This window comes from Rana temporaria, chromosome 2 (genome assembly GCF_905171775.1).
Source record: "Rana temporaria chromosome 2, aRanTem1.1, whole genome shotgun sequence".
Lineage (NCBI taxonomy): Eukaryota > Metazoa > Chordata > Amphibia > Anura > Ranidae > Rana > Rana temporaria.
The window spans coordinates 117,366,532-117,391,581 of record NC_053490.1 but is presented as its reverse complement, the minus strand read 5'-3'; the positions used below and the strand labels follow the sequence as shown (position 1 = coordinate 117,391,581).

General features: G+C 44.8%; 1 protein-coding gene across 1 annotated transcript in view; it reads left to right on the top strand.

Annotated features, from left to right (window-relative positions):
- SLC4A8 (solute carrier family 4 member 8) overlaps window positions 1-25,050 on the top strand; it is a 200,458-nt gene that overhangs the window by 439 nt on the left and 174,969 nt on the right. The window lies entirely within an intron of this gene.

The following is a 25,050-nucleotide window of genomic DNA, read 5'->3' as shown; positions in this document are numbered from 1 at the left end:
GCTGCATTGCAGTGATGATGCGCTGATCTCAGCGGATTGCTCTGTTTCCGCAGCGCAGTTGTGTGAACTGGGCATATAGGAGACACTGCATTTTGCCTCGTCCATGCCGGGGGTCTGCACTGGAATAACTGCCCAGTGCAGTCCCACTGCATTTGGTCTGAATCTACCCTTAGAGCCCTTTCACACTGACAGCACCCGAAAACCGCTGGTAAAGCGCCGCTAAAACTAGCGGCGCTTTACCAGCTTTTTTTGGGCGATAGCGGGTCGCTTTTAACTCCCGCTAGTGGCCGAATAATGTTAAAAGTGCCCACAAAGCGCCGCTGCCAAGACGCTTTGCAGGTGCTTCGGCGGCACTTCCCATTGATTTTAATTCACCGCTCCTAAAGCGCTGCAAAGAAGCTGCTTGCAGGGCTTTTTTTGATGCAGCCTGAATGCTTTCACACTGGGATTGCAGATGAGACTTCTTTCAGGTACTTTACAGGTGTTTTTAGCGTAAAAGCGTCTGAAAAAAACACCTCGTCTTAGACCCCTTTCACACTAGAGGCGTTTTTCAGGCAGTTTAGCGCTAAAAATAGCGCCTGTAAAAAGCCTCATCTGCAATCCCAGTGTAAAAGCTTGAGCGCTGTCACACTGGGGCGCTGCGCTGGCAGGGCGTCAAAAAAAGTGCTGCAAACAGCTTCTTTGCAGTGCTTTAAGAGTGGTGAATACACCGCTCCTAAAGTGCCCCTTCCCAATGAAATCAATGGGGCCTTGGCAGCGACGCTTTGTGGGTGCTTTTAACCCTTTATTCGGCCACAAGCGCAGGTTAAAAGCGCCTTGCTAGTGCTCGAAAAACGCTGGTAAAGCGCTGCTAGTTTTTTCGAACGCTGGGTGTGAAAGGGCTAACTAAAGACCCCTTTCAGACTGTGGCATTTTTCAGGCGCTTTTGGGCTAAAAATAGTGCCTGAAAAATGCCTCCCCTGCAGCCCCAGCGTGAGAACCCGAGTGCTTTTACACTGGGACAGTGCGCTTGCAGGACTTTGGAAAAAGTTCTGCAAGTGGAATCTTTCGGGCGGTGGAGGAGCGGTGTATACACCATTCCTCCACCTTTCTGATTGCTGATTGGTTGCTATGGGTTACTGCACCGAAGGATTAGCACTCTTTACTGAATAAGGCTATAGAGCTTCTAGGTTACCGCGTACAACGTCTGTACTATTTGAGCAGCAGCTGGATGGATTGCTTACCTGCCCTACATGCAAATCAAAGTTGTCACTGCAGAGTAAATATTATTGTTGAAATGCATGGAGAGCAGCCCGCATAGCTGCAGCGTGCCATATGCCTCTTCCAGCCTATGCAGTGCAGCTATTTAACATTCAGTGGATGTAGTTGAATTATGATAACGTAAGAACCTAATGTACAACTTCTTTTAGTATCTATTATTGTAGACCAGTGATGGCGAACGCGTGGCACGCGTGCCGCTCCCGGCACGGCAAGCTGTTTCGGTGGGCACGCCATGAAATGAAAGCATACAGTGGAAAATCTAATTGTCCACACCGCACTGCAAACTACATCCCCCATAGTTCTATCTATTGGCTAGCGGTGACGTACCTGAGTGGGAGTGACAAAGAATAAGCGACGGGGGGGGGGTGACGTACGCACGCTAATCCAATCCACACTGCACCCACCAATCAGCGGCTAGCTGCCGAAATAATCAGATCTGCGCTTCTAATATTTGCTTCACCCACCAGCCAATCAGTATTGCTGTTACCCGCCCTCCTCCTGCAGCCCGCCACATTTGACAAGAAGATGCAGGCAGAGATGAAAGCGTGGCTGTGCTGTATTGAGGTGGGCGGGAGTGTGCTCTGCTCGGCTCTGTTCCCTGCATTTGCCGTGTTGTAGAGAGCCTGCTTCTCCTCTGTCAGGACCAGAGCTGCTGTGACTCTGACAAGAGCCATCACAGAGCAGGCTTTCTGTGATGGCCCCCCCTTCTCCGGTCAGCAGCACCAGCAGAGAGACCTTCCTCGACAGGACTGAGTGGTTTGCAGAAGGGGACTGAATTACAGGTAATCATTGTTCAGTAACTTTTCATTATGCAGCTATTTTTCAGTGTGCAGTAATTTTTCAGTGTGCAGTATGTTTTATTATGCAGTCAGTTTTCAGTGTGCAGTAATTTTTCAGTGTGCAGTCATTTTTCAGTGTGCAGTATGTTTTATTATGCAGTCAGTTTTCAGTATGCAGTCATTTTTCAGTGTGCAGTCATTTTTCAGTGTGCAGTATGTTTTATTATGCAGTCAGTTTTCAGTGTGCAGTCAGTTTTCAGTGTGCAGTATGTTTTATTATGCAGTCATTTTTCAGTGTGCAGTATGTTTTATTATGCAGTCAGTTTTCAGTGTGCAGTCAGTTTTCAGTGTGCAGTATGTTTTATTATGCAGTCAGTTTTCAGTGTGCAGTCAGTTTTCAGTGTGCAGTCAGTTTTCAGTGTGCAGTATGTTTTATTATGCAGTCAGTTTTCAGTGTGCAGTATGTTTTATTATGCAGTCAGTTTTCAGTGTGCAGTCAGTTTTCAGTGTGCAGTATGTTTTATTATGCAGTCAGTTTTCAGTGTGCAGTCAGTTTTCAGTGTGCAGTCAGTTTTCAGTGTGCAGTCAGTTTTCAGTGTGCAGTCATTTTTCAGTGTGCAGTCATTTTTCAGTGTGCAGTCAGTTTTCAGTATGCAGTCATTTTTCAGTGTGCAGTCATTTTTCAGTGTGCAGTATGTTTTATTATGCAGTCAGTTTTCAGTATGCAGTCATTTTTCAGTGTGCAGTCATTTTTCAGTGTGCAGTATGTTTTATTATGCAGTCAGTTTTCAGTGTGCAGTCAGTTTTCAGTGTGCAGTATGTTTTATTATGCAGTCAGTTTTCAGTGTGCAGTCAGTTTTCAGTGTGCAGTCAGTTTTCAGTGTGCAGTCAGTTTTCAGTGTGCAGTCATTTTTCAGTGTGCAGTCATTTTTCAGTGTGCAGTCAGTTTTCAGTATGCAGTCATTTTTCAGTGTGCAGTCATTTTTCAGTGTGCAGTATGTTTTATTATGCAGTCAGTTTTCAGTATGCAGTCATTTTTCAGTGTGCAGTCATTTTTCAGTGTGCAGTATGTTTTATTATGCAGTCAGTTTTCAGTGTGCAGTCAGTTTTCAGTGTGCAGTATGTTTTATTATGCAGTCAGTTTTCAGTGTGCAGTCATTTTTCAGTGTGCAGTCATTTTTCAGTGTGCAGTATGTTTTATTATGCAGTCAGTTTTCAGTGTGCAGTCAGTTTTCAGTGTGCAGTCAGTTTTCAGTGTGCAGTCAGTTTTCAGTGTGCAGTATGTTTTATTATGCAGTCAGTTTTCAGTGTGCAGTATGTTTTATTATGCAGTCAGTTTTCATTGTGCAGTATGTTTTATTATGCAGTCAGTTTTCATTGTGCAGTATGTTTTCATTATGCAGTATGTTTTCAGTGTGCAGTCAGTTTTCAGTGTGCAGTATGTTTTATTATGCAGTCAGTTTTCAGTGTGCAGTCAGTTTTCAGTGTGCAGTATGTTTTATTATGCAGTCAGTTTTCAGTGTGCAGTATGTTTTATTATGCAGTCAGTTTTCAGTGTGCAGTATGTTTTCATTATGCAGTATGTTTTCAGTGTGCAGTCATTTTTCAGTGTGCAGTATGTTTTCATTGTGCAGTAACCGAATGTAATTCTGAAACCTACATTCTGAACAAATTTGGCTGAAACGTAAATTTTTGGTCCTTTTGGGGTGAATTAAGAGGGATGATCAGTCCCATCCTCTGTACAGAGACGCTGGCAGGTTTAATTCTGTGTTGGCACTTTGAAAGAAATAAGTTGGTTTTGTCGCGGTTTGGGCACTCGGGCTCAAAAAGGTTCGCCATCACTGTTGTAGACCATTAATTGTCTGTCAAGATAAGTAACATAAAGTGTTCTTTGTGGTGGAATCAGCAACACGGCTGGCTGGATGTCTTTATTGGTAGATACTGTTGCTAGGCAGACTTGTGTTGTGACTGAACTAGGCAGTAGATCCACCTTGTGGTCTTTTTGAGGTGAGCAATGCACAGCAACCATAACACCGAATCCTGAAGTGTGTTTACACTGCGTATCATGATTATTTTATAGATGATGTAAATGTTTTATTATCTGGCTGAATATTTTATAATTCACCAACAGCTTATCTATAACAGAGTTTGATTGAAATTTGTAGTAGAAAATCAAGGTGCAGGATGGTTTAAATCCATAGGCTGAACATTTCCAAAGCCGACATGTTGAACATTAGATCCATTGCAGCAAAAAATATATAGATTTATGAACTTCCAAAGCCAAAAAACTGGTTCCGGGCGCCCCCTGCTTAATCCAAGGTTTTAATATTAAAAGGACAATAAACCACAGAATTACAGCAACCGAGGTTCTTAAAGTGGAACTAAACCCAACGGTTTTTAAAAAGCAGTTCTATTCAAGGCATGCTTGTGCTCTCAACCGATCTGTCAATGGCTGGTGTCCTAACTGATCACATGTGCAGCATAATGGCAGTTAAAGATAAAACAGACGCTAAGATGGCAGCTTCTTTACCAAAAAAGGATAGGAGGGTTTAGTTTCACTTTAAGGCTCCATTCACACCTCCGCGACAAGATACGCGGCGTATTTTTCCGCGAGTGTGTAACTTTTTTTTTTTTTTTTTTTTTTTTTACAAAGCCTTGCCATTGCTTTGTATGGCCGAACGCCAATGCCGCCTGAAAAAAAGGGTCCGGGACTTTTTTGCAGGCGTACGGCGTCTATGAGATGTGAACCATCTCCATAGACAGCAATGGGAATTCTCCCCTCTAGCGGCACAAGCGTCCGGCGTCGGGCGTTTTGTCGCCTAGATGTGAATGGGCTCTAAAGCAGAACTAAACGTATCAATTTAGTGGTTTAAAAAAGTTACATTCACGACATTCTGGGGGATGCTAACTCACATTTTCTTGTGCTCTTAACAAAGCTGTCAACCCATCAAATGGCTGGTGTTATAACTGATCACATGTGCAACACCATGGCAACTGCAGATCAATCAGAGGCTAAGATGGCAGCCTCCTTTGCTGAAAAGGATAGGGGCTTAGTTCCACTTTAACTACTTGCCGACTGCCTCATGCAGATATACTGTGAAAGGGCGCTGAATCACGGTTCTGATACGTGATCAGCGCTTCCAGTTAGGGTTGCACATACATGCACACAAGCCGATCAGCGGGTGCCAGACGTTATTGATCGCTGGCACCCCCTGATTGGCTTTCTCATTCAGGGTAGAGAGCTCTGTGTCGTTTACAACTCCGAACACTTACAGGTGATATTGCTGGTTTTTTTTTATTCCCTGCAAAGCAGGGAAAAAACAGCAATATCGCTTAGTAAAAGCAGCACAGAACACACACCATGGACATTGTTGGGCACACATTTAACCCCTTGATCGCCCCTAGATGTTACCCATTTCCCAGCCAGTGTCATTAGTACAGTGACAGTGTATAGTATTGGTACTGATCACTGTATTAGTGTCACTATTGATGTCGGTGTACCTCCCAGCCAGAGTCAACCAGTCTCAGATTGCCCACCATACTACTACAGTCCCACTATAAGTCGATGATCACCACAATTACTAGTTTAAAAAAAAAATACCAAAGACATTTTAGCTTAAATTCATTGAAGTGGAGGTTCACCCGGAAATGACAATTTTTAACATTAGATTGAGGCTCATTTTGTCAAGGGGAATCAGAGTTTTTTTTAAATCGAAGCCGTACTTACCGTTTTAGAGATGCATCTTCTCGCCCGCTTCCGGGTGTGGGCTGCGGGACTGGGCGTTCCTTCTTGATTGACAGTCTTCCGACGGTCGCATCTATCGCATCACAATTTTCCGAAAGTAGCCGAACGTCGGTGCGCAGGCGCCGTATAGAGCTGCACCGACTTTCGGCTACTCGTGACGCGATAGATGCGACCGTCGGAAGCCTGTCAATCAAGAAGGAACGCCCAGTCCCGAAGACCATACCCGGAAGCGGTGGAGAAGATCGCTCTCTAAAGCGGTAAGTACTGCTTTGTTTTTAAAAAAAATACCCGATTTCCCTTGACAAAATGAGCATCAATCTAATGTTAAAACAATTTTTTAGGGTGAACTCCCGCTTTAAGGATTTTTTTTTTTTTTTATCTATTGGCTGTGTTGGCTGGGTGTTCTAGGAGAAAATACATCCCCCCCCCCCCCCCAAACTAATTCTGTATAGTTTTGTTTATATTGCAAACAGTGGTAAATAAATACCACCAACAGTAAGCTCTATTTGTGAGAAATTAGTTCTAAAAATGTAATTTGCATACAGCAAATTGGTCGTTAAAAATGATCGTGTGTGTGGTCTCCAGAGCATTTTTCTCGACGAGGAAAATGGGCAATAAAAAATTTAGAACCTGCTCTGTTTTTTCTCGTCTTTCACATACGGCCGTACCCGGCCCCCAAATTCCGGGAGATTAGGTGCAAAAAGGTGACTCGAGTACAAGCCGAGGGGGGCATTTTCAGCACACAAAAAATGTGCTGAAAAACTTGGCTTATACTCGAGTATATACGGTAAGTTGCGTTAATAGGTAGGGTTTGGGTGGGGGTTAATATTAAATGTTAGTATCTAAGTGATATTAGGGATTGGTTACAGGTCAGAGCCATTACTGTACACACTTTAGTTCTATTTCTTTATGTAAATCACTACCCTCAGGGCTGACATTAGAAATCACAGGGCCCCATACAGCCTACCTGACAGCCCCCCTCCCAAAATTGCAAAAATGTCAAATATATATATTTTTAAATTTAAAAAAAAAATTTTTATTTTTTTTTTTTTTTTTTTTTTCCCGGGGGGGGGGGGGGGGGGTGTTTAGATGAAATACCAGGCCCCTAACATCTCATAGCTCACTGTGTCCAGTTCAGAAAAATAAGGGGCCGGTAAATGACATATTGCTGTACTCCCCCCATCCGCCTGTGCTCTCCATCCGCAAAAACTGGCGGAGCTATGGGGAAATGAGAGGGGGCACAGGCACATGGGGAAATCAGATGTGGGCAGCACAGGGCGGGGGATTGGTGTGGCAGGATGCATTGTGTCCGTGTCTCTCCCTCCAGCAGCTGAAAGCCAGCGGGAGGAAGAGGAGGAGTAACTGTCTTTCAGCTGCTGGAGGGAGAGACACCGTGCATTATTCTGTAATTGTCCTCCCGTTCTGCTGCACCGATCCATTTGTTGTTTGGGTCTGGTGTACCACTAATAATCCTGAAAACCGACATTTGAGAAATTTTTCTTTTTGGTGAACTAGGCGAGCGATATTCAGAATCTCAGGGTAACAGCTGGGATACATGAAATACTAGACTATGTCACAATTATGTATACATCACGCAGACACATTTCTAAATGTGTACATGTTCAAAGAGATTGGATTTCTCTTCACATGCTTGCCACATCTTTTTTTCTATCATCTGAAGGTCATAGAAAAGGCAATTATATGTGAGCGCTCTCCCATTTGTGTGATAAAAGCCATTACATGCAAATCATTGTGTGCGTCAATGGGAGTGTGATACGCTAGATTGCAGTCAAATGTGCTTGTATCACCCAAACATACAATGATATTTTGTATCAATATGAATTAATATACATGTGTGCCTGTAATATCAGTATCTTGAGGATCATCTTTGGGAAGCAATAGCTGTGGTTTGGGAGAGCTCTGCTTGTGCTGACATCTGTTTTCTACTGTGAAGTACAAACAAGCATCTAAACATGTCTTCAGACAAATCGCAGATCGCCGCCATTACTGGTAAAAACAATAAAAAAAAAAAGAAATTAAAGTCCCTTAAAGGAACACTAAAGGTTTGTTTTTTATTAGATCAATTGATTGCTGTAAGCTAGAGCATTTAAATATCACTTTTTTCCTTTTGACCTCCAAAATACAGTAATCCAGGTTTGAAAATGCCATTTCCTGTCTCTCCTCTTCTTGCTTTCCACCAGCATCTGAGCTGTTTTGCATGGTGGAAAGCAGAATGTGCTCACCCCCTCCCTATGACTACAGCCCTGCGTGAAGATGCTCTCTTATCCCTCACAGGCATGGAGGCTAAGCCTAATGGGAACTGTAGTTCCCATTAGACCGTGATGTAGCAAGAATGAATGCGCACCGCAAACCAGGAAGTCAGTGAGAATAATGATTCAGGAGTGACGGAGGTGAATAAAACGGCTCGATTTCAACAGGTATCAAACTAGTTATAATGCAAAACATTACGTTTTACTTTATCAGCTACTGTCACTTTAATTTAAGTCTTTACGTCTTTTTGACTTTACAACCTCTATTTATCTATCCAATAGTTTGGTTTGCGCAAAAGTTATAGCAACTACAATCAATATACACTTCTTGCAACTTTTTTTTTTTTTTACCAAAAATATGTAGCAAATTGAAAAGTGGGGGGGGGGGGGGGTGTAGCAAGAAGCTGGGGGGAGGGGGCTGCTGCTCCAAATTAAGGTGGGGGGGCTTTGGATGCTGAGGAAAAAATAAAAAAATATATATGTGTGTGTGTGTGTGTGTGTGTGTGTATATATATGTATGTATGTCATCCGGGCCCCTTAGAGGTTGGGGCGGCTTTGGGTGCTGACGAACAAAAAGAAAAGGGGGGGGGGGGGGTGCCATCCAGGCCCCTTACAGGTATACTGCCTGTACCCTGATGACGACCCTGTACATATTTGCCTAAACTGATGAATACGTTCTTTTTTTTTTTTTTTGTTTTTTTTGTTTTTTTACATATGATATTTTGGAGAAAGTACCAGAAAGTAAAAAATCTTTTTTTTGTTTATAGTGCAAAAAATAAAAACCGCAGAGGTGCGCAATTGTTAGTTAAAGCGACGCAGTGCCGTATCACAAAAAATGCCCTGGACATTAAGGATGTACATCCTTTTGGGGCTGAAGTGGTTAAACTACGCCTGTTTTTTGCCAAGTTTTTCCACTGCCTCTAATTAAAATAATACTCCCTAAAATTTTTGGGAGAATGTTGGCAACTATGCCCATTGGTATGATATCTCAGAGGCGGGAACAGTCAGTTACTGATGATGAAGCAAGTACCAATGCTTTTCCTCAAGTAACAATTGGGGTCCTTTCACACGGGCGGATCCCATAATGATCTGCCTGTGAACATTCGCTTACTCAGTGGGGATCGCTCCGTTGATCCCCGCTGAGCCGGCAGATGACAGGGCGTTCCCTGCACCTTGTGCAGGGAACGCCCTGTCAGATCTCTGCTCTCCCCTACTGTCTGTCCGTGTTCACCCGATCTGCTCTGCAGACGGATGGAAAAATGGTATTTTCCTCCGTCTGCAGACGGATGAAATCGGGTGTTAGTGGGTGTTAGCGGATGAACAGCCGCTATCTCATAGGGATACATGTATGTCTGTATTTAATCCGAAAATGGATGGATAAAAAAGCGGACACACGGTCCGCATGTCTTAAAGGGGCCTTACGATTGTGCAAAGAATCGCATGTGATTTGAACAGGAATTCAAGGCAACGGTGCAACACTAATGAATTCCCCATCTATAAAGAAAGTTTTGGACATTCCACTAAGACTACTCTATCAAAGTAGAATATAACGCCAAACATAGCTGCCAGCTTTGTAGTGGAGCCTTGGTATATTTGCCTACTCCTGACTACTGTACATCCTAACTTGTGAAACCTGAAATCAATCTGGAAACAATGACAAGCTTGGTTGTCAGGCACACAGAATGCAAATGGAAATCTCAACTGGCTAATGGCTCCAAATGCTTTGAGTTGCTGTTTGGTTTCCATGTGTGCTGCCGGTAATATTTGCCTGTGCAATGGCTGGTAGGAGCACATCGCCTGCCATAGAGTAGAGAGTTACATCATAGTCCTAGTCATCATAATCAGTTTGAAATTATTGCATGTTTCATTAGCAAGTCATTAAGGCGTTTGTGCAGGAAAATTTTTTTTTCGTTTTAAAATAAGAAACGTGTCATACTTGCCTCCACTGTGCAGTTCGTTTTGCACAGAGTGGCCCCGATCCACGTCTTCTGGGGTCCCTCTGCGGCTGTCTCGGTCCTCCCCACAATTAGTAACCACAGTCATGCGAGGGCTCGCATGGTGGTCACTAATTGCAGACGCGCTCCCGTGATGCAGTGAGCGGCCATAGCCGTAGCGCCTCCAACCCGCCCGCAAAACACTGCAAAGAGACGTTTTTGCAGGTGCTTTTAACCCTTTTCCGGCCACTAGCGGGGGTTAAAACCACAATGCTAGCAGCGGAAAATCGCGGCAAACTAAACGGTAAAACGCCGCTAAAAATAGCTGCGTTTTACTGCCAGCGCTTTAGTGTGAAAGTAACCTAAGGGTAACCTGCACAAGAACCCGCAGGTACACTGCACCCGCTACGGTGGCCACACCGCGGCGTGGCAGTGTAAAAGCTCCCTTATTCTTCGAGTTTACATATATGTTATCCTGAATTCACACGTTGGCTGGCTTTGGTAATTTTACAGTTTTTTTTGTTTTTGTTTTTTTGTTTTGTTTTTTTGTGTTTAGGCCCCTTTCACATGGACGGATAGAATGGTGTTTTTAGCTGCGGATTTTACCGCAACTTGAAGCGCACAATGCTTTCCTATGACACCCTTCACACACTGCGGTTACCTGCGGTTTTGTTCTGATAAAAAAAAAAAACTGAAAGCGTCCAGCTGCGATGTACCGCAGGTAACCGCAGTGCACTGTGTCAGCTGCGTTTTGTATGAATCTTGAGAGGGAACTCCACACCAAATTTCAAATAAAAAAACGGTGTGGGTTCCCCCTACAAGAGCATACCCGGCCCTTGGGTCTGCTATGGATTTTAAGGGGAACCCCCGTACACGAAAAAACGGCGTGGGGTTCCCCCAAAATCCATACCAGACCCGTATCTGAGCAGCAGACGGGTCGGTCAGTAAAGAGGGTGGGGACAAGCGAGTGCCCCCCCCCTGCAACCGTGCCAGGCTGCATGCCCTCAACATGGGGAGGTAGGTGCTTTGGGGCAGGGGGGCACCCCAAAGCACCCTGTCCCCATGTTAATGAGGACAGGGCCTCTTCCCGACAACCCTGGCCGTTGGTTGTCGGGGTCTGCGGGTGGGAGGGGAGCTTATCGGTATTCAGGAGCCCCCTTTAATAAGGGGGCCCCCCACCCTAGGTGAATGAGTATGGGGGATGAGTCAGGAATTGTCCAGAAGGGTTTAGCCCGGGTTCACGCTTGTGATGTCAGACATCGCATTTAATTCACCCCCCGCACTGCTGTGCCAATTGCATGCAATGTCTGCGCAGTGAGTTCAGCTATACAGTTGTATGGCTGAACTCGCAATGGATTTGCATAAAAAAGATGCACTGAAATTGGATTGCATCGGTGTTCTCCATGCGATCCGAATCCACAGTTCGCACTGCGATCTGTGAACCGATCTGGGGATGTCATTATCATTGTATTGACACCCGCTACAGTTCGCCTATGGGAGAGATTTTATTCGCTACAGTGTGAAACTAGGCTTAATGTAAGTATTTTTATTTCTTTTTTACTTGCATGATTCAGCTTTTTTTTTTTTTTTTTTTTTTGTATTGCTTGTATGTGTTTTATTTAGGGTTAGGGGGCTTCAAGGTAAGTAGACTTTACGTTTTCATGCAAGGTCCACTTTAAGTGTTTTTATTTGTAGTATTTTCTTTGGCTGACAAACACAAAGTAACAGTTGCCTTGGCATTTCTCCTCACCTATTTGCCGGTTGCTGACTCATCCACATACTGAAATAGTACATTGCAGCTAGAGCCATTTGTCACATTAAGCTTTTAGGAGGAAAGCCTTCACATTCTGTGCTAACACGCCAGGCAACACCAGTACCTACTTCTATTAAAGAGGACCTTGACCAGGTTTAAAAACAGAAACAAACGTTCCTATAAATTATGTTGGGGGCAGTAAAAGCCTGCAGGTGAGCCACAGTTTCTACCACCCCCCCCAAATCGCTACCCCATTTATCTGCAGGGGGTGTATATATGCGCAGCAATAATTATACCCCCTTTGCTTTCGGTGGGTGTTGTGCCTACCGAGCTTGAACCATTCAAGTGAATGGGGCTGCTCTGCAAGCATGTACAATGAATGTGGTTGCAGTGGGCTATTGCGGGGTTCAAGGGAGGAAAGCTGGGGGTCAGGAGGTGATGGGTCATAGGTGATAGGTCAGAAGGTGACCTCCTTACTGCCTATCAAATACTGCCTGAAGAGCAATCAAAACTCTCAGAGTTGTCTTCAGAGAGCAAAGCTAGCGAGAACAAGCCTAAAAGGAAAAGACAAAAAATAAAAATGAATTGGTGAGTTGCAATGATAATCCTTACAACTGTGCCCAATAGACAAAATGTTCCCACAGTTTACCCTAAATAAAGTGTATGTAAAGTCGCAATTTTTTGTTTTTTGTCTATTGTCTGTCGCCCTACTGGAGAGATTCACCCTTTGTCCTGGTGACCATTGTTCTGATAGCAGGTTTCACTATTTGTCAGAATACACTGATCATTGGTTGCAACCAGTTGGCTGCAGCCGATGATCGACAAAGGATTTTCACCCTGTCCCTTCGACAAATGTGAATCAAACGATCGAATTCTGTTAAGCAGGGATGGCCACACTCTGATTGAAATTCTGCTGAACTGGCCAAATTTTAATCCCGTGTTTGGCCAGTATTTTGTTTGTTCTTTACAGACTAGGGTGCCCACGTGTCCTGGATTGCCTGGGACTGTCCCGCAATTGGCAGGTATGTCCCAGGTCCCCGGGCACCTTCATTCTGGGACAATACAGTGTCCTGGAATGAAATGGAGGACACAGCCAGTGCAGCCACCCTACTATCTACATTTCCGGAAATGGTTGCTAGGGCCAGCGCCGCCTGGCATCTAGCAACCAGTGATGTCAGACTTTCAGACAGGCCAGGAGCGAGGCTCGGCAGTCGGCACCCCCTCCTCCGACGCCCAGCGGCATTTAGCAGGGACTGGTGTGATCTTCACTCTCCGGACAGTGTCAGCCCACCCGGTGGCCGCTGTCAGTCCGCCCACTGTGTTGTCAGCCTGTCGGCTAGGAACGGAAGTGCCCTACTGCTCAAGTGGCTGGTGGAGGGTCCGGCGATGGCATGAGAAAGCAGAAGTGGCAGAGGCTGTCAGGCTGACCCAAGAGGAGCATGGAGTGTCCACACCCCAGTCACAGATCTGCTCCTCCCTGCACTTTACCGCAAAGACCGCAGACATGTGCTGCAGGAAGTTGGTGACAACTACAAGGAACTTCAGTAATCCACACAAGTACACATAGCATGGGGACATACACCGCAGGCTGAACCCGGCTTATGTCAGGGCTGTGGCAGGGAGAGGGCAAGCAGGACTGGAAGAGGGCAGCCGTGAGGTGGATGGCGTGCTCTGCTCCTCCTAACATTGACATGGCATGGATTAATTACCTTCATTCCTTAGGACTCCCTGCAGGGGGCACTCTGGGGGTACTATCTTAGTGTCTCCAGAGTGCTGCTTTACTTTCTCCAGAGTGCCCCCTTGCATTCTCAAGTGCCTCTTAGTACAGTAGTACCAAGGGGTCACTCTGGGGGAGGATGTAAGGGGTCACTCTGGGGGAGGATGTAAGGGGTCACTCTGGGGGAGGATGTAAGGGGTCACTCTGGGGGAGGATGTAAGGGGTCACTCTGGGGGAGGATGTAAGGGGTCACTCTGGGGGAGGATGTAAGGGGTCACTCTGGGGGAGGATGTAAGGGGTCACTCTGGGGGAGGATGTAAGGGGTCACTCTGGGGGAGGATGTAAGGGGTCACTCTGGGGGAGGATGTAAGGGGTCACTCTGGGGGAGGATGTAGGGGGTCACTCTGGGGGAGGATGTAGGGGGTCACTCTGGGGGAGGATGTAGGGGGTCACTCTGGGGGAGGATGTAGGGGGTCACTCTGGGGGAGGATGTAAGGGGGCACTCTGAAGGTACTAAAAATGTACTCTAGAGGAGAATTTAAGGGGCACTCCAGAGGATGTAAAGAGGCACTAAGGGGGCACCCTGGAGGATGTAAGGAGGCTCTGGCTAAGTTAGTACAGCCAGAGTGCCTCCTTGCATCCTCCAGGGTGCCCCCTTAGTGCCTCCAGAGTTCTACCTTACATCCTTCGGAGTGCCCCAACACCAACATTTACTGACAGACTATCAGGAGGTGGTACTGCACTTCTCTTTCTGTACTAACTACACCCACACTCCTCACTGGTTACCCGTACATACTACCCACCACCATACACTCCGCACTTCTCTCCTATACATACTACCCACCACCAGGGCCGCCATCAGGAATTATGGGGCCCCTTACACAGCTCCAGGCATGGGCCCTCCTGGTGCAGAGAACCAGGGGGGGGGGGGGCTGCCGCAAATTGAGATGCGGGGGGGCCCTTTACAACAACCACAAAAAAATTAAATAAAGAAAAATATATATAATAAAAAGGGGAATAGCCATCTGGGCCCTTTAATAAAAAATAAACATTTATAAAAAAATTAAAAACGGGCGGTTGCCATCCAGGGCTCGGGGGACCTCTGGACCCCTAAATAAAAAAATAAAATAAAAAGGGCAGTTGCCATCTGGGCCCCTGGGGTCCTCCAGATATATATATATATATATATATAAAAAAAAAATTGGCCCTTTAATAAAATATATCACACACTTTTTTTTTTTATAAAAAAAAAAGGAAAAAATAATTAAAAAAAGGGGGGTTGCCATCTGGGGCCCCGTGGGCCTCTAGGCTCCTGGGAACCTCCGGACCCCTAAAAAAAAAGTGAGTTGCCATCCGGGCCCCTTACAGGTGTACTGCCTGTACCCCCCTGATGGCGGCCCTGCCCACCACCATACACTCCGCATTCCCTATTTAATATTGCCACATTCTGCACTATATGTCACCTCGGATGCTATTCAACACCCCTTTTAAACTATATGCAATATTTTGCGCAATTTAAGCCATGCCCACTTTTCACCACGACGCGCTTTGCACCCCACATTGTTGTTTTTCTTCTCGAAGCCTAGGGCCCACTTTTGATCTTGCACATGGGCCCACTGATTTCATTATACACACCTATGCTTTAACCCGCACAATTTCAATCTCGCTGTCAGTGTGAACCTAGGCTAAACCCTGGAAAGGTAGGCCATTTTAATCATGCATTTTTAAAGTGGCAGAGTAATAACTTTTTTAATTTTGATGATCGTCAGATCAGTGGAAGGAAGAAACAAGATGGTAGAATTATTGAAGCGTGTCCGTCAGTCATTGTGTTCCATAGCTGGCATTTCTGGGCACCTTTCTTTGAGGCCAGTGAGTCCGTTGTGTACAGTATATCTGTTTGATTTACAGCTTGGGCTAAAAACAGATTCTCACTTCATTTTCTATTCTCCCCGGCAGCACACAGTGTACAGTCAATAGCTGCAGCTCTGTGTGCTAAATGTTCAGCAGATAAATAATTTAGAATAGGTCTCTGCTCACAGACTGTAGGACACAATCAAGTTTTATGAGGGCAACATTGTGCCCAGGGTGCTCTTCATCATCGTGTTTGGCGGACTGCAAGGATTTGTTTACAGAGCTGTTTCAGTAGCATTTCGGATTACAGGATGAGGATGACAAGTCAATAGAACTAGTAAATACCTGACTGTATTTGCAATCAGTGAAAACAAAATGAAGCACAGAAGTTCCAACCCCTCACTACTTTAAGGGCCCATTCACACCCGATGTGGTGGAGCTACATTGGGTGGCTAGTTCAGCACAGTCTACTGCATGCCAAGGCAAAATGCCTTATCTTATGTGATTGGCTCACACACTGCTGAGTTATAGTGGTGTGCCGGGTGCGGTGGCAAAAATTACTGTTCTAGTACTGTTTTTTACCTGTGTGCAGTATGAAACTATGCACTACCTCACACCACGCAGGGGGCAGTTGAACATATTAAGATGTTTCTATAAAGTTTGTTAAAAAAAGCGAACAGTGCACTGCGTCGAGATGAATACATCAGGCTGGACCAGTGGTGGCTGGTGTGTGTATGTACCCTCCCCAAAAAAAGACACCAACCCCCCTGATCAACAGGCGGCGTGGTGCAGCAGCTTGCCTCCATGGTGGTTTCCAGCTCCCCCCCCCACCCTCCTAGGCGTCCAATAGGATCGCCTGTCCTTTCAGCCAATCAAATGACCGGTGTCAAAACCCGCTTCCTGGCCGGGAGGAGGATCAGTGTTGCTGCTGTCATTATACTGCGGCAGGTCAGCATGATCCCGCAAGCTCCTTTTAAGCAGCATAGCAAATGCTCGCACCTGCTGCACTGCGATGACCACTGGCCACATGCGACGATTGCGGGCACAAGAGGCAGAACAGGGACTCGTGCGTTTGTGTGTAAACGCACATCCTAGTTCTGTGAGGAGAGGGGGGAGAGAAATTGTGAGTTCCTACTAGCTGGGAGCCACGATCTGTGATCTCCTATAGTCGGTCCCCTCCCCCTCAGTTAGAACACACACTAGGGATCACAGTTAACCTCTTGATCACCCCCTAGTTTTAACCCCTCCCCTGCCAGTGATATTTACACAGTAATCAGTGCATTTTTATAGCACTGGTTGCTGTATAAATGTCAATGGTCTCAAAAATGTGTCACGTGTCCGATCTTTCCTCCATAATGTTACAGTCCCCATTTAAAATTCGCAGATATCTGCCATTACTAGTAAAAAAAAAACTAAATCTATCCCCTATTTTGTAGACGCTATAACTTTTGTGCCAACCAATCAATATACGATTATTGCGATTGGATTTATTTATTTTTGTATTACCAAAAGTATGTCAAAAAATACATATAGGCGTATGGTGAGAATTAAAAAAAAAAAATAAAAATAAAAAAAAATTGGATATTTTATTATCGCAAAATATTTGTGTGCGGTTTTTTTAAAATTGTTGCTTTTTTTTGTTTATAATAAAAACCGCAGAGATGATCAAATGCCACCAAAAGAAATCTCTATTTGTGGATAAAAAAAGACATCAATTTTATTTGTGTACAGCGACGAACGATCGCGCAATTGTCAGTTAAAGCGACGCAGTGTCGTATCGCAAAAAATGGCCTTTTCATTGAGCAGCCAAATTTTCCGGGGCTGAAGTGGTTAAACAATAATTCATTTGCTGTTGTAACACACCTGGATGAGCTGAGGGCGCAATGCTCTGCGCTCCGAGGCCACCTTATATTGAAGTCTATTAGAGCCTCTGGCTCTAATTGGTGCTTCAAAAAACGGCCCCTCTGCATTGGAATTCATGCGCCGATGTTCTGAAAGGGGCCAGATGCATGAATAGGGGAGGCGGCGATGAACAGGGGGGTGGGGACAGCGCCTGTGTGCCCTTAATGGATGGGCCGCCCCTGGGCTGGACTGCACCTCCGCGGCTGGTGTGAATGTACCCTAAAACTGCAAATCTCCTGTTGGCAATTTGCTACCTTTTGGCTATGGAGTTGCACATAACCTTTTTCACTGCCAGACATGGTTTTGCATTCTTCTTTTTTTTTTGCACACGTTTAAAAAATAATTTTAGGCCTGATAATTACTAAACATTAATTTTTTTCTGAAAGCAGACACCTTGGAAAAGAAAATTGTGGTAGTTCCAATTTTTTATATCACGCGATATTGGCGAAACAGTTTATGAAATGCATAAATGCAATATTACCCAAATGATTGCTAAAATATAAAGGATCTCAAGCCTTAACCATGAAACGGTGACAAACTTCAGTACCCTATATGTTCCATTGTGTAACCCCCGCACTGCCACTGATATACAGCATATGTCAGTAGCAGTAAAAGGATTAAAATGGTTGTAAAGGATGAAGGTTTTTTTTTTACCTTTTATGCATTCTAAATAGATCGTAAAGTAGTCCTCAGTGCTTATGACCGGGCCTTAAAGTGATATTAAAGGTTTTTTTATTTTTAAATAACAAACCATTCATCATACACTCCTGCTCTATGGAGTGGTTTTGCACAGAGCAGCCCCAATCCTCCTCTTCTTGGGTTCCTTGCCGATGCTCTTGGTCTCTCCCTCCTGTCGAGTGCCCCCATAGCAAGAAGCTTGCAATGCGGGCACCCAAGTAGGCGTGTTCCCAAGCTGCGACTCTGTGTGTCCATTCCCTCACAGAGCCACGGCTCGGCCCACCCTATCTCTCTCCCTATTGGCTCACTGGCTGTGACTGACAATCAGCCTATGAGGAGGGAGAGTCGAGGCTCTCGTCGTGCACATCGCTGGATCGAGATGGGGCTCAGGTAAGTATTGTGGGGGCTGCTGCACTTAGGTTTTTCACCTTCATGCATAGAATACACCAAGGTAAAAAACCTTGAGCCTTTAGCCCACTTTCACATTGGGCCGATTTTGACATGCAATTTGACATGTCAAATCGCATGCCAACCAGGAGCCTATTGCCGACAATGGCACCGTCTGAATCGGTGCAATGCCGACTTTGTGGTGCCGAACCAATTCCCAAAAGTAGTTTCTGCACTACATTTGGCGACTTCAAAAGGCATCTGTGCATAAACCCACACAGATGTCTGTCAAATTTTATTGCCAATTTTGTGCCTGTGGAGAAGATTTCCTCCCCTTTTTTTTTTTTTTTTTTTTTTTTTTTATTCTCCGTTTTTATTTTAAGTAAGAAAGACATACAGAGACAAAGGTAAAGGGATCATACAAGATCCAATAATACACACATCATATATGAACTCTACATCTTCCTCTTCAACTATATTACATTTCATATATTACTTCAGAGGAAAATAATATATATCCACTGCAACTTAAAATCCTATATGGTGGGGGGAAAAAAAAGACCAACACAAAATATTATTCCTTCTTTAACATGAAACCATTTCCCCCCCCCCCCCAATTATTTAATTTCCTACCCTAAATAATCCATATATTCCATACCTTAAAGCTGATTCCCTCTTTACCCCGCATATCTTCCTTCCCCATTTCTTTTTCCCCCGATTTCCTCTCCCCTTATCCCCTCCCCAAGACCCCCCTCTCCTCATCCTCCCATCTCTGCCCCGTGCTATGCAACGGGGCAGAGGGGAAAAAAATAAAGGGAGGGGGGCAAACCCCCCCCCCTCCGCTGTTTTCTCCAATGCGCGATATCCAGACATGCTTCCTATTTTCTCTATCTCCCTATCAGCCTCACTTTTATTCTCACTCCCCTAATAGATTGTTACCTTCCTCTGATTGTATAAATAGCTCCCAAGATGCCCATGTCATTTTTATTTGTTTTTTCTTATCTATTGTCATTGGCAAAAGTTTCTCCATTATTCCTATTTTCCTTACTTTTTTAAGCCACATTGAGATTGAGGGTGCTTTAGGGTCTTTCCAGTTTATTGCAATACAGCTTTTGGCCGCATTTATCAAATGACATATTACTGATTTCATATATCTTTTCTGTGTAATTTGTATATGATGTAACAGACAGAAAGACCGATCATCTGGGATCTGATATTCCGTAAGTAGTCGGGTAATTCTCTGAACTGTTTGCCAGAATTGTCTTAATAATGGGCAGCTCCAAAATATATGTATGATTGTGGAGAAGATTTTCATTCACTTACTCAGGGCAAGCGGTAGCGCTATTAAACTCAAAATCAAAAATATAAGCTATTGCAGTTTCATCATTAGATAATTTTTTTTTTTTTTTTTTAGGCCTTACCCAGCGTATGTATTCACCCCTTTTGTTATGAAGCCCAAAAAAAGCTCTGGTCAAACCAACTGCCTTCAGAAGTCACGTAATTGGTGAAAATATGTCCACCTGTGTGCAATCTAAGTGTCACATGATCTGTCATTACATATGCACACCTTTTTGAAAGTCCCCAGAGGCTACAACACATAAGCAAGTGGCACCACTAACCAAACACTGCCATGAAGACCAAGGAACTCTCCAAACAAGGGACAATGTTATTAAGTACAAGTCAGGGTTGGGTTCAGTGGCGGCTGGTGCTCAAAATTTTTGGGGGGCGCAAACAAACAAAAAAAACACAATTGCAGCCTCACTGTGCCCATCAATTGTCACCACTGTGCCCATCAATTGCCGCCAGATTGCTTCCCCACCCTCCAGCACTTACCTTTCTCGGGTCAGCCACGCTCCCTCGATGTCTTCTCCCAAGTCCTGCCCTCAATCTCGCTTCAGCCAATCAGGTTACCAGTAACCAGACCCGGTGAACCTGATTGGCTGAGACGAGTGTCAGTGTTATCCAGGGAACGCACACCCCCTTTGTCCCCCTGGTTAACTATTTGGAAGCATATTAGAGCCAACTGGCTGTAATCTGGCTCTGATAGGCACTTTCAAACGCCAACAAACTGCTGTTATTCAGATGGCCGGGGGCGGCAGTGGCGACAATACATAGATTCATGCAATGCATGAATCTCTATGTATTGTACACCTGATGGCGCAGGGGAGAGATGGGGCGGCACTCCTGCCCCCACTATGGACACACTGCCGCTGGTTGGGTTATAAAAAAAAAATATATCCACATCTTTGATAATTCCTAGGAGCATCATCAAATCTATCATAACCAAATGGAAAGAACATGGTACAACAATAAGCCATACTATGCTCCATAGAGTTGGGCTTCATGGCAGAGTGGTCAGAAGAAAGCCATTACTTTCAGCAAAAAACAAAATGGCACTTTTTGAGTTTGCGAAAAGGCATGTGGGAGACTCCCAAAATGCATGGAGGAAGGTGCTCTGGTCTGATGAGACTAAAATTGAACTTTTTTTGGTCATCAAAGAAAATGCTATGTCTCGCGCAAACCCAACACATCACATCACCCAAAGAACACCATCCCCACAGTGAAACATGGTGGCCGCATCATGCTGTGGGGATGTTTTTTAGCAGTCGGGACTGGGAAACTGGTCAGAGTTGAGGGAAAGATGGATGGTGCTAAATACAGGGATATTCTTGAGGAAAAACCTGTACCATTCTGCGTGTGATTTGAGACTAGGACGGTTCACCTTCCAGCAGGACAATGACCCCAAACACACTGCTAAAGCACTTGAGTGGTTTAAGGGGAAACATGTAAATGTGTTGGAATGGCTTAGTCAAAGTCCAGACCTCAATCCAATAGAAAATCATCTGTGGTCAGATTTAAAGATTGCTGTTCACAACTTGAAGGAAAACCATCCAACTTGAAGGAGCTGAAGCAGTTTTGCAAGGAGGAATGGACAAACATCCCAGTGGTAAGATGTATCAAGCTCATAGAGACTTATCCAGAGCGACTTGGAGCTCTGATAGCTGCAAAAGGTGGCTCTACAAAGTATTGATATTAGGGGGGTGAATAGTTATGCAAATATTAATGTTTTCTGTAATTTTGTCCTATTTGTTGTTTGCTTCACAATAAAAATAAACCTCTGCATGTTGTGGGCATGTTCTGTTAATTAAATTATGCAAATCCTCAAACAATCCATGTTAGTTGCAGGTTGTGAGGCAACAAAACACAAAAAAAGCCAAGGGGGTGAATACTTTTGCAAGGCACTGTGTGTGTGTGTGTGTGTGTGTTAAAATATATACCGTATTTATCGCGGTATAACGTGCTCCCGCGTATACCGCGCACCCCTAAAGTTGCCCCGAATCCTGTGGAAGAAAAGTTTTTTTTTTTTTTGTACTTACAGTTTTGGTGTCTTGCGCGGCGGCCTCGTCGGGTCCGTCTGCGGCTTCGGGTGTCCTCTTCGTCGCGTCCGGCGTCGTTCTGCGGCTTCGGGTGTCCTCTTCGTCGGGTGCGGCTTCGGGTGTCCTCTTCGTCGTATATATTTGTGTGTGTATGTATAGGACTTTATAACTACAATTTGAAAATTTATATTACAAAGACAATTTGTTAACGACTTTTGATCAACAACCCCCCATATGACTGAAATGCTGTACCCATGTGTTAGGTGCAATAATCAAGATAAGCAAACAATACAGCAAAGTTTGCTAAATGAGCATAAATCCCAAGGTTAACAGACGCATGGGATGGGAAACAGTTTGTTGCTTTTGGGATAAAGGTTTTACATGAATAATAAAAAAAAAAAAAGCTTATCGTTGTAAATACCTCCTATCGGTGGCTTGTCCCAACACTGTAACTGCTACATTTGCAGCACAGAGTGTTCTGTGAAAATCAAGAGACTTACTCACCATATCATCAGATGGGGGGGGGGAGAAGATTATAAAGCCTGAAAAAAATAACTAATGTTGCTTTCCTATATAAGAATGAGTAAGCTGCAATATAATAAATATTTGAAATTGGGCTTTAAGAACTTTTTTTCATGTTGGGAGGGTTATAACCCCAGTTTTTTTTTTTTTGCCATATTTATCCCATAGAAGAGAGTTAATTTTGGGTTTGCAGGAAATCTCTGCACATTTAGGATGCAAACTGTATGGCTGAAGTCCCATCTCATTTGCACAAAATGGTGCAGGACCCCTTTTTTTTTTTTTTGGTCTGTACTGGAATCGGATCGCATGGGTGTTCACACCTATGCAATCCGATTCCTGCACCATTTGACAATTCGCACTGCGATCTACGAAGTGATCTGGGGGTGTCATTACCTTTTTTTGTATTGACACCCGCATAGTTTCATAGGGCAGTGTGAACTGCCTACGAGAGACATGCAATGCAGGAACTACAATAGCGCTGGTTCCTGCATCGTGTGTGTGTGTGTGTGTGTGTGTGTGTGAACCCAGTCTCAAACAGTTTTACTTATCTGTGTAACCTAAGTGTCAAAGCCAAAAATTGAGCAGTTTGTGCATATTCTATACTTGTATTCCCATAAATATTTAGGGGCAGATCCACAGAGAGAGTACGCCGGCGTATCTACATATACGCCGGCGTACTTTCAAATTTCCCGCGTCGTATCTTTAGTTTGAATCCTCAAACCAAGATACGACGGCATCTGGGTTAGATCCGACAGGCGTATGGCTTCGTACGCCTTCGGATCTTAGATGCAATACTTCGGCATCCGCTGGGTGGAGTTCGCGTCGTTTTCCGCGTCGGGTATGCAAATTGGCTATTTCCGACGATTCACGAACGTACGCGTGGCTGTCGCATTCTTTTACGTCGTCTCTAGTCGGCCTTTTCCGGCATATAGTTAAAGCTGGTGTTTTGCGGCGTATAGTTAGACTTGCCATGTTAAGTATGGCCGTCGTTCCCGCTTTTAATTTGGATTTTTTTAATTTTTTTTTGCGTAAGTTGTCCGTGAATCGGGATGGACGTAATTCACATCTATGTTAAAAAAAAAAATGACGTCCTAGCGACGTCATTTAGCGAAATGCACGGCGGGAAATTTAGGGACGGCGCATGCATAGTTCATTTGGCGCGGGGACGCGCTTCATTTAAATGAATCACGCCTCCTAATCGCCGATTTGAATTCCGCCGCCAGAGATAGACTACGCCGCCGTAACTTACGGCGCAAAATCTTTAAGGATTCGAAGATAACACAAGTAAGTTACGGCGGCGTAGCGTATCTCTGATATGCTGCGCCGGGGCAGATCTTTGTGGATCTGCCCCTTATTGTGTTGTCTGTACGGTTTACCCATGTTTAGTCATTTCTGCATTTACGTTGGTGGCCTTTTTAGACCAGGACAGATTCTCACTACCTGGCTCTGTATAGCTTCCTGCACCTGTGTCCTACTTATTAGAAAGTCAGCATTTTATCATTGAGATGGCAAGAATGAAAAGGTTGCCTAGTAAGCCTAATTTAAATATTTTCAGTTGTGAAGAAGCCATAATAGCAGCTTTCCATTTCCCGTGTGAACGAATCTGCATTGTTGTTGTCGGCCTGGAATTTCTTAGAAGGTCGGTATCATGTAACCGTTTACATTCAGGGGTCACTATTTCTCTCCTTAGCATTCCGTTTAGAATTCCCTTCTTTTCATAATGCTCCTATTCAGATTTGTTTTCTTGCTTAAATAATATATGAATCTATTGTTGTAGCTTGCACTTTGTGTCTTTCAGTCTCCGTCTTGGTAATGAGGACAAACTATCACTGTTGCATGAACAAGTACAGGCAAGATTTCCATCAGATGTATTCAGTGGAGTTTGATTATAAAGACCTTCAACTCACTTGTGCACATAGTCATGGCCAAAAATGTTGCAATTACAAATGTTTAGGCATTCTCATGTTATCTTTTTGTTTGGTAGGACACAAAAAAAGTGAAGAAACGAAATACCAAAACTGGACTGGACAAAATTATTGGCACCCTCAATTTTAAAGCAGAGTTTCAAAATTGAATTTTAAAGCCCAAAAGTGGAACTTCTGCTTTAAGCACTTCTTACCCCCCGGCATGCCACATTTGGCATGTCATTTTGGGGGGGGGGGGGGGAGCGGGTACCTGGTTTTGACAGGTGTAGCGCCTGGCTACTTTCATAGCAGGTGCTACAGTAGGTGTTTGTGATAGTGTTTTTAGCACGACAGCATCGTGCTGATTCTCGGCGACATGGTGCCGAGATCTCGCAGACATCTCGCACTCACTGGAATAGTGACCGCACATCCCAGCAAGCGCGTCATAGAAGCGACGGGAGATCCGACTTGGATTCCCGCCAATTCTACATGTGTGCGGCGTTTGTTATGAATCCTGAGGGGGAAGTCCCCGCCGGATTTTAAATAAAAATCCGGCATGGGTTCCCCCCTCAGGAGCATACCGGGCCCTTAGGTCTGTTATGGGTTGTAAGGAGAGCCCCCCTACAATCCATACCAGACCCGTATCCAAAGCACGCTACCCGGCCAGGAAAGTGTGAGTGGGGACGAGGGAGCGCCCCCCCCCCTCCTGAGCCGTACCAGGCTGCATACCCTCAACATGGGGGGGTTGGGTGCTCTGAGGCAGGGGGGCGCACTGCGGCCCCCCCACCTCAGAGCACCCTGTCCCCATGTTGATGAGGACAGGGCCCCTTCCCGACAACCCTGGCCGTTGGTTGTCGGGGTATGCGGGCGGGAGGCTTATCGGAATCTGGGAGCCCCCTTTAATAAGGGGGCCCCCAGATACCGGCCCCCCACCCTAAGTGAATGGATATGGGGTACATCGTACCCCTAAC